This window comes from Nymphaea colorata, chromosome 7 (genome assembly GCF_008831285.2).
Source record: "Nymphaea colorata isolate Beijing-Zhang1983 chromosome 7, ASM883128v2, whole genome shotgun sequence".
NCBI lineage: Eukaryota > Viridiplantae > Streptophyta > Magnoliopsida > Nymphaeales > Nymphaeaceae > Nymphaea > Nymphaea colorata.
In genome coordinates this window covers 1,693,709-1,702,659 of record NC_045144.1, presented here as the reverse complement: position 1 = coordinate 1,702,659, position 8,951 = coordinate 1,693,709, and the positions used below count along the sequence as shown (strand labels likewise).

Genomic DNA, 8,951 nt, shown 5'->3' with positions numbered 1-8,951 from the left:
ACCACTTAAAACACATCTTATAAATATAATTCAACATAAAATATATCTTTATTTATTTTGAAAGGGAAAATGATTTTTTTTGTTGATATGATTTGAGCCGTCTGTCTTTTTTTTTTTTCTCTCTTTCTCTCTCTGGTATATCCATTTAAGTCAGTCCTAAACCTAAAAGCTGACCATTTAAATCATATAGTTGTATGTGTAAATACTATTTCAACATAAAATTAAAATTATTTTTAAAAGAACCGTTGGCTTTTATTAAAACTCAAAAAGTAACGTCAACCCACCCATACATCCAAGCATCTCAACCGGCTTGGGCCTAAAAAAGGTTAAAAAAAAAGCTCGAGAGACAGGTGGGCGGTAGGGAGACTGCAGCTTGCATCAGATACACCATCTGATCTGGTAGAGGGACGGGGGCATTGCAGGGGGTTAACAGGCAACTGTGTGTTAATGAAGGGAGGGCGTTGCAGGGTGGGCATTGAGCTAGGCTCAATCCCGGGCCAAGCACAATAAAAAAATTAATTTTAATTATATATATATAAATATATAATATATAATTTTAATACTCCTTTTTAAAAATAGACAAAATGGTCTGGCTGGACCTGGGCCGACATGAGGCCCAAACTCACCCCTTGTGGTAGGGGAGGCAAAGGCTAAGCCCCTTTTTTTCTACTATTATTTAATCTTCAGAAAAACATGGAGGCAAATGGTCTAATAGTGACATAAATGTGGTCGCTATATATAACTATGTCCAGTAGCTTTCTTCTTTAGTCTATTGATTGTCTCAATGGTTTGGTTCTGAGTAAGCATGCCATTTTGTTTCACTAAGCATCTTCAATGGTAAGAAAATGCTTTAGGTTTGCAATAATACAAACTTGCTATGTAAGGATAATTTGATCAATATACACCAATAGAATAGAAGTTCATATGTATAGATTTAAGTGATACAAACATGAAGCTATCAGCAAAACTCTCGTTAAAACCAATTTCTTCAAACACAATACCATGGAACTGGGGAATTAAATTGGGCTCAACGTGGTTCCACTTCATCCTTTTAAGATTTTCTTAGAAAAAACGGTTCATCCGCGAAAGCTACAGCGGTGGTTGTCGGCACCGGTATAGATTTTGTTGCTTAATGTTGTATATTTATACTGCTGGAGGCCTATACCTGTGATTCTCATCAACCGTGGTCATGTAATCTGAGCAAATGTATATGGAGCTTAAGATCGCCATAATGCTCAAAAAACCTCTCTCTCTCTCTCCCAGTCCTTTGGACGAGTACAAGCCATTGCATTCCCTTTTTGTAACGCAATTATATCCATCATCTTTAGCCCTTACTCTGAGTACTTGGTACGTGAAAGAAGCTTTCTGATTGGCATTCAAAAAGTTAACTTGTATAAATTTTATTGTCCATATTTGGTCCTTAATGTGACCGTCATGTCGTATTAAACTTTGGCATGCAGTATCTCATCCTTCTCTCTCTTATGCTAATATACTACTTAAAATGAAGAGGAAGAAGATTGTAGCATAACAACTTGAATTCTGTATAGGTGCTAAACTATAAGGAACGTAAGTAAAAAAATAATTTCATCCCTCATCTAGAAAACCGATTTTGAACTTCACGGCCCACGTCTACATTAATTCCCAACAGAAAAGCTAAGAAGAAATAAGCTTTAATACAATAGTGGTGTAAACCATACCTTTCGATCAGTACGAAAATTATATATATATATATACAATGGGGGAGGGGATGACATCCTCTGCAGATGAACATATCAACTCCTTACGCATGGACGGCGCAAACCAGAACAAGTACAAAACATTCAAATAAACAAATAATTAATTGGTTCCCTGACTTTAAGGGAGTATGGGATGTGTTGCCGGTCGACTATGTCTGGCCCGGCCAAGCCAGTAAAAGGTGATGCTGCTTGGCCAGCTTAGGCATAGTTAGAAGGCATGTGGGATCAATCGGTCGCCGAGTCAAGCAGAAAGTAATGCACGTGGAATGTGCAGCGCAGTGGTGCAGTGACAAGGCGTTTAAATGCATCAAGATCAGCAGTCCCTTTGGAAGTGCAAGTCCGTCATTGGGGAATCCAGTGGGTTCCCCACGCGTAGTGTTTGGATATATAAGGGGGTGCGCGTGGGTTATGGGCAATTCCCCCAATAGGCGCATATGCTGCGTAGAGTCACGCGGTGGTGAGCAAGTGAATGCTCATCGTCGAGTAGGGCGATGGTCGACCGCCTTACTTAATGACATATAGTCGTCAACTGGCTTCGGCTGGGGACTTCCTCCCAAGGGAAGTCTACCCCCACCCAGATTTCGTTTGGATGTAGATAGGCACTTGGAGGAATGACGAAGTTTTGACAGGGCCTCATGGCCACGGCTTGCCGATGGTCGACAGTGGGATAAACCTGGGTAATGGTGTGCCGAGTGCTTAGCACTCATTGTCTAGTCCACAGTCCCGAAGAAAAGATGAATGCTTCCGCTAGCTTAAGAGAGAGATGGCTGGCCGAAGGCATTGGGGAACGCCTTCGGCGCCGCGCGGGCTGGAGAAACTCGGCCCGTGACAAGTGGTATCAGAGCAGACGATTTCTCGAAGGGAACTTGAAAGATGAGAACGCTGCGATGATAACAAACAAGTGGTTCAAAGAAAAACGTTGGCTCGTTTGGTGCCCTAAGGGTTCGGGCATGTTCGTCGGACACTGGTTCAGGTGACCGCGTTGGTGTTGGCCAGATGGAGATCACACGTTCCGAAGATTGTGTCTGGGCGTCAGGAGCAGAAGGGCCAAGAGAGCCGCTCGCTGAGACAGATAGGGTGAGACCCGACGTGGAAAAGGATTGTCCAGAAGGGCAAGTGCCCTTAGTGTTGACATGTCTCGAGGAAGGAGCATGCGCATGGGTTGGCAACACAGCTTGGAAGTTTGAAACTTAGTGGTCGTCGGATATGTTCCGGACTTTACTAAGAAAAAGTGTATATAGTGATAAAAAAGTTGGATGATGCTAAGGAATGGACTAGAGGCAAAACACCCGATAAGACAGCTAGCCACAACGTGACGGGTGCGTCAACCAGACGAACGGATGAAGGCTCAGTTCAAAAGAAATCAAATGAACGGTAGCTGAACTTCTATCGCTCGGGGCAAAGTCACTGAGGTCAGTGACGATTTTGGCGGTGGGAGAGTGTTGCCGGTCGTATATATTCCACAGGGAAAAAACCGGACCACTTAAATCAAATCATATAAATATAATTCAACATAAAATATATCTTTATTTGTTTTTGAAGGGAAAAAAATTATGTTGATATGCTTTAAGTGGTCTGGCTTTTGTCCCCTGGTATATCCCATTTAAGTCAGTCATAAACCCTAAAATCAAACTACTTAAAATCAAACTACTTAAATCAAATAGTTGTATTTATAGATACTATTTCAACCTAAAATTAAAATTATTTTAAAAAAATAATTGATTTTTATTAAAACTCAAAAAATAATGTCAACCCATCCGTGCAAGCATCTGAAGTGTTTTGGGCCTAAAAAAGGATTAGAGAAAAAGATGCTCGACCGACGTGCAGGCATTGGGGAGAATGCTGCCCGTGCGGCCGTGCCCGATCTTATCAAGTAGCGCAAGGAGGCAACAGGCCATGGTTTGTTAACGAGGCGAAGACATTGGGCCAGGCACAATAATTTTTTTAATTAATTTTAATTATATATATATATATATTTATATATATATATATATATATATATATATATGTGTGTGTGTGTGATATCTATATTTTAAATTTTTGTATAAAAAAATGAACGGCTTGAACTGAGCAGGCCACCAAAATGGGGCTGGCCGGGCCTGGGTTGACCTGGGCTCCATGCCAACCCCTAATAGTAGGGGAGGCAACGGCTAAGCCTCCTTTTATTTCTATTATCATTGGGTAGTCGATGCCCATGATTTCAGTTTCTGAGTCCACCCCATGCACAAACCTCAATGAATGAGTTCAACAAGAGCAACTAAAAAATCTTGCGCTAAAAAAATCAAAATAGCACACGCAGATAAGAAGCAACATGAATACATATGAGAATCTTTCACAGAATGCAGCAAGAACTCAAGTAAAAGATGGTTTTTGATTCATAGTATATGCAAACTCATGTTTCAGAGAAGAAACATAAATGTTAACCAGAACGCTAGCTATAAGCTAAGGATCTACTATAATATATACTACAACAATTATCATATACAGAAACCCATAAAAGAGATTCGTTTGAGTTAGTGCGTGGATTGTCAAACGCAATACCATAAATCGTAGTGTTCGGAGTTTCTAGAACGCATCGGTCTACTTCGTTAAAAAACCTATTTCACATGTCCTTTTACAACCAAAAATACAATTTGCGTTAGGAACTGTTCACATTTTCTAACGAGGTATCAGGTATGTCTCTGGCTCTCTGCGGTAGGAAACCCCAGCACTTCTCCCACGAAAACTAAAAAAATCACGCTCCCCCGAAGCTCATCTCGCTGTCTACAATTTTGATCTGTCACCGGCGTTTCACTCTCGTGAAGCTCCCTTGCCTACGGTCTTGCCCTTGCCTCCGGCCATTTTTGATTTGGTATTGTTGGCATTTCACTTCCACGAGGCTCCCCTCACCATCGCCCCGACATTCCTAATTTCCTATCCTTCAACCTCAGTTATTTTCTTCACCTTCACATTCTTCTAGCTGTTGTACTTCGTGAAAAGGAGTGGAGGAGCTCCCAAACGACGTCTGAAATCATTTCGCAGAAAAGGTGTAATGCTCCTCTTTGCTAATTATTGCTCGCTTCCATGTTCTGCCATTTTGTGAGCGTGATGATGCTCGATCATGATTATTGTGACTTTCCCCCCTTTTTCCTATTATGATTGTTATGCTTATAACAGTGATCACACAGAGTAGGAGAACTATGTCTTTGTTCGAATCCAAACAATAGTAGCACGACCAACTTCTAATAGTTCTCTGATCATGAGAGGTCTGGGGTCTCCTAGGAGTCAAATTCTGCCAGAACTGGTGTAGGGTGTGTTGACTCCTGAAAGAGATTCTGGCAAATGCTGAGCGTATCACTTGCATAAAAATCTGTTTTCTTTACTTTTCTTTGTCTTCAAATTTTGTTGAATAAATTTCATGATGGATAATGATGGTGCAGGGATTACTGCTGCTTCTGGGATAGCAGGAGAATTGGGGATTCCACTGACACATTGACGTATTGCTAACAGGTAAGCTCGGTTAACTATGTTTTGCTTATTACAAATTATAGATTATCTCTTTTCTGTCAATTGCACCTCTTTTTATTGTTGAAATCTTTGCCAGTTTCATTAATGTGATGAACAACGATATGGATATCAGTGTTTGAACCACCAGACATTACATTTCTTGTAGACCTTAGTAAGCTTGTATAGTTGTCACCTTAATTGTTTGATAAAAACCGCCATCAGAAACTTGGCTTCATGGTGCTCTTGATGCGGACATAGTAACCAGTTCAGCATTTTAGAAAGGGACTATTTTTGTAATTGTCAATTTGTTTGTTAGCACCATAACAAACTTGCTTGATTTTAAAACCTTGTTGTGCCCCCAATTGTTTGTTTTCTATATTCAATCTTTGCATACTTGGGAAAGAGAATATACTTATCTTGGGTATCCAAAGTTTCAATTTTTTCATGTCTTTGGCAATTGAAGGCCGAGACTCTGTTTTGTAGGAACTTAGTTTTCATCCCCTGTTGAAATTCAAAACCTTTTGTTTGGCTGGTCACGTGATAGTTGAGATCGTAGACAAGTGTGGTCTCTGACCACTGTGGTAGTTTTGGTCTCATGCTATCTACCAGCTTCCTAACCATGGATAAATGAAATGGGTTTTGCTTCTTGTTAGTAGTGTCTTCCTGTTCATTGCATCTTTCCCTTGCGGCTTCCAGTTCTTGTTCTAGCTCCAATTTTCTCAAAGTTGATTGATTCAGTTCAAACTCAAACTCCTTGATTTTATCATCAAGATTCCCATGCACTGCCACAACAAGAGCCAAACATTCCTTTAGATCATTCTCCTTAGCGTTCGCATCATGCCATGAGCACTTCAAACTTTGACAATTTTGCTACAGAAGCCTCTAGGAATCTCAAAAGTTCAGAAACCTTGGAAGCATATGTTTCATGTTTTGCCCTTCAAGCTCAAGACATCTCTTTTCATTTGTGTTAGCAAGACCCTCGTACTCTGAAGAGTCTGAACATTTCTTCCAAAGCAACCCTGCTGGGGGGAGGCCCCCGACCAAAATTTATTAAAGAACTATGAACAAGGATACAAAAGAGTGGAAGGAATTTACACAAAAGACCCAAAAGCGTTACTTATAGAAAGGCTAAGCGACGAGTTTACTTCCAACCACAAGAGGAGGGGTCCCAATGAAGGAGAACATTGGAATACAAAGAGTTAGACAAAATGACACCCATCTCCCTAGATGGGTTACGACAACAAAACTTGAGGTGCGACTTCAGCCTGCGTATGTGTTGGAAGCCCAGTTGTAAGTGTTTTTGATCGCGAAACACTTGCCACATGACTTTAATCCACTGCATGTTGTTAGAGAGAACCTGTACATTCTGCCCCTCCATCTGCAACATGGACAGTATATGCTCCAAACAAGAAGTTTCAAGGAATGAAGACTGTGAATAGAACCTGAACAAGAAGCCAGTAAGTGCTTCCTTGTGTTGAATCTGTCTTTTGATAGATATCTGAACCCCAACGTTGATGAAGTCATCCACTTTTAAAGTGGCGATTTGGATTAGAATTTCATAATCAGTTTTGAGAAGATTAAGACCTGGAAAGAAGTTTGTGTTCACCCAAAGAGAGATCTCTGAACATTTCTTTGAGATCACTTTTTAGCTCTTGTTCTAGTTCTAACTTCCATAAAGTTTACTTACGTAGATGACTTTGCAATTGATTGATTTTCTTTTCAAATTTTCCTTCTCTACATCAACTAAAGCTAGATCTTTCTTTAGCCTTTCCTCCTTTATGCCTGCATCATGCTGCACAAGCTCCAAAATTGACACTTTTGCTAGGGAGGCTTCCAGGTCCTGTGAGAGTTTGTAGATTTTGTTGGCATATCTTTCACATTCCTTTTTTTGCATCCAGGAACATTATGTACATAATACACAATCACATTGAACGTGGCTTCATGTGCACTGCCATTGAAGCTCATTTGCAGTCCATAAGAAAGCAGGCAAATCGGGTTATCAATGGGGAAGATGCGTGTCATTTTAGATTGGTCAAATATGGCCATCACCTAAGGATGTGAACATCTGCATTTCCATTAAACATTGGTCAAATATGGCCATCACTAAACATAGAACGTAGCATATCAGCTAGACCACTGTATACCACTGTGTATATGACTGGAAAAGTGAGAGTCTCTTTTGCATCCTATCAATAATGTTGATTACATTTTATTGACTGGAAATGATAACAATATGATACTTAAAACAAAGACTTAGCTGAATGATAACTTTGAAATGAAAGACATGGATGAAGCAACCTATATACTAGGAATACTGATTACTCGAGATATTGACTCGAAAATTTTGAGTTTAAGCCAAGAACGATATATTGATTATATCGTAAAGAAGTTCCAAATGCAAGATTGCAAACCTATTGGAACTTCCATAGCTAAATGAATAAATCTAAGTAGAAGTGATTGTCCTAGTGAAGGACAACATAAATTAAATGTTCTATATGCACAGGCTCTTGGCAGTTTAATGTATCTAATACTATGCACCAGACCGGACATAAGCTTTCCTAATTGGTCTTGTGAGCTACTACCAAAGTAATTATGGTTGGCGTCATTGACAAACAATTAAAAGAATTTTTTGGTATATTAAAGGAATGAAAGAACTGAAATTGTCCTACCAAGCTTATGAGATAACTCTAGTTGGCTATTCTGATGCAAATTTTACTGGCTGTAGAGACGACAATAAGTCCACATTTGGATATGTATTTCTCTTTGGAGGTGGAGTGATAACCTGGTCATGTAGGAAACAAGGATGTGTTGCTCATCACACACAAGAAGTAGAGTATGTAGCATGTAATATCATAACCACCTTTTGCTATCTGGATAAATTGGCTCCTGCAAGACTTGAAGTTAGATCTTGATCATGAACCAGTTCAACTATACTGTGATAATCAGGCAGCGATATCTCTTATGAAAAATAGAGTTGTTAGCTCAAAGAGTAAACATATAATGGTGAAATACCATTATGTTCATGAAATGATTGAGAAAAAAGAAATCTCAGTTGATTACATGCCTACAAATGATATGGTAAGCTAATCCTTTAACTAAGAGAATAACTAAAGATCTGTTTACGAAGCATGTAGCCCATATGAGGCTAAGATATATTTAAAAGGTTGCGATGGAAAGCCGTTGAAAGGAAAACATTGCTATAAACCTAGAACAAATTTCAAGTTATGATGGATAAACCAATTATGTAAAATCATATAACTAAAGATTAAGGAAACTCACACATAGTGGAACCAAACTGGCAGTCTCACGGCCAAGTGAGTGATGTTGGATATTGGCCTTGAGCCTTATCCCTTCATCTCGTAATTGCGAGAGGGCTTACTCGTAGTAACGAGATCAACTTGCAAATTGTTTTCAAATAAAGATTTTATTAAATAAAATCTAAAATTTACATTACCTGTTTCTCTTCCATAATCTCTCATGGGCCCTAACCGTTCGTTAGGCTTTGGGAAAACGCGGCTTATATATGCCCAACACTTCATGATTTAGGGTTAACATTTGATTGCCCAAGTCGGTGCCTCATAGAAGCAAACCTAGGTAACTTTCTTCCTGCTTTTGTCTTGTTCTTGTTCTTCAGCACTTCATGATTTAGGGTTAACATTTGATTGCCCCAGTCGGTGCCTCACAGAAGCATACCTGGCTAACTTTCTTCATGCTTCTGTCTTGTTCTTC

The 8,951-nt window shown here is 39.6% G+C and overlaps 1 protein-coding gene across 10 annotated transcripts in view; it reads left to right on the top strand.

Moving 5' to 3' along the window:
• Positions 1-4,351: 4,351 nt before the first annotated feature.
• Positions 4,352-8,951, top strand: part of LOC116258037 (uncharacterized) — an 80,538-nt gene continuing 75,938 nt past the window's right edge. For 2 of the 10 annotated variants that reach the window (XM_031635098.2, XM_031635095.2), the window contains exons 1-2: positions 4,360-4,762; positions 5,156-5,225. The gene's annotated coding sequence lies outside the window, so the exon portion shown is untranslated. Of the gene's footprint in view, positions 4,763-5,155; positions 5,226-8,951 lie in introns of all 10 variants that reach the window. The other 8 variants (XM_031635096.2, XM_031635100.2, XM_031635106.2 and 5 more) reach the window with 8 other exon arrangements.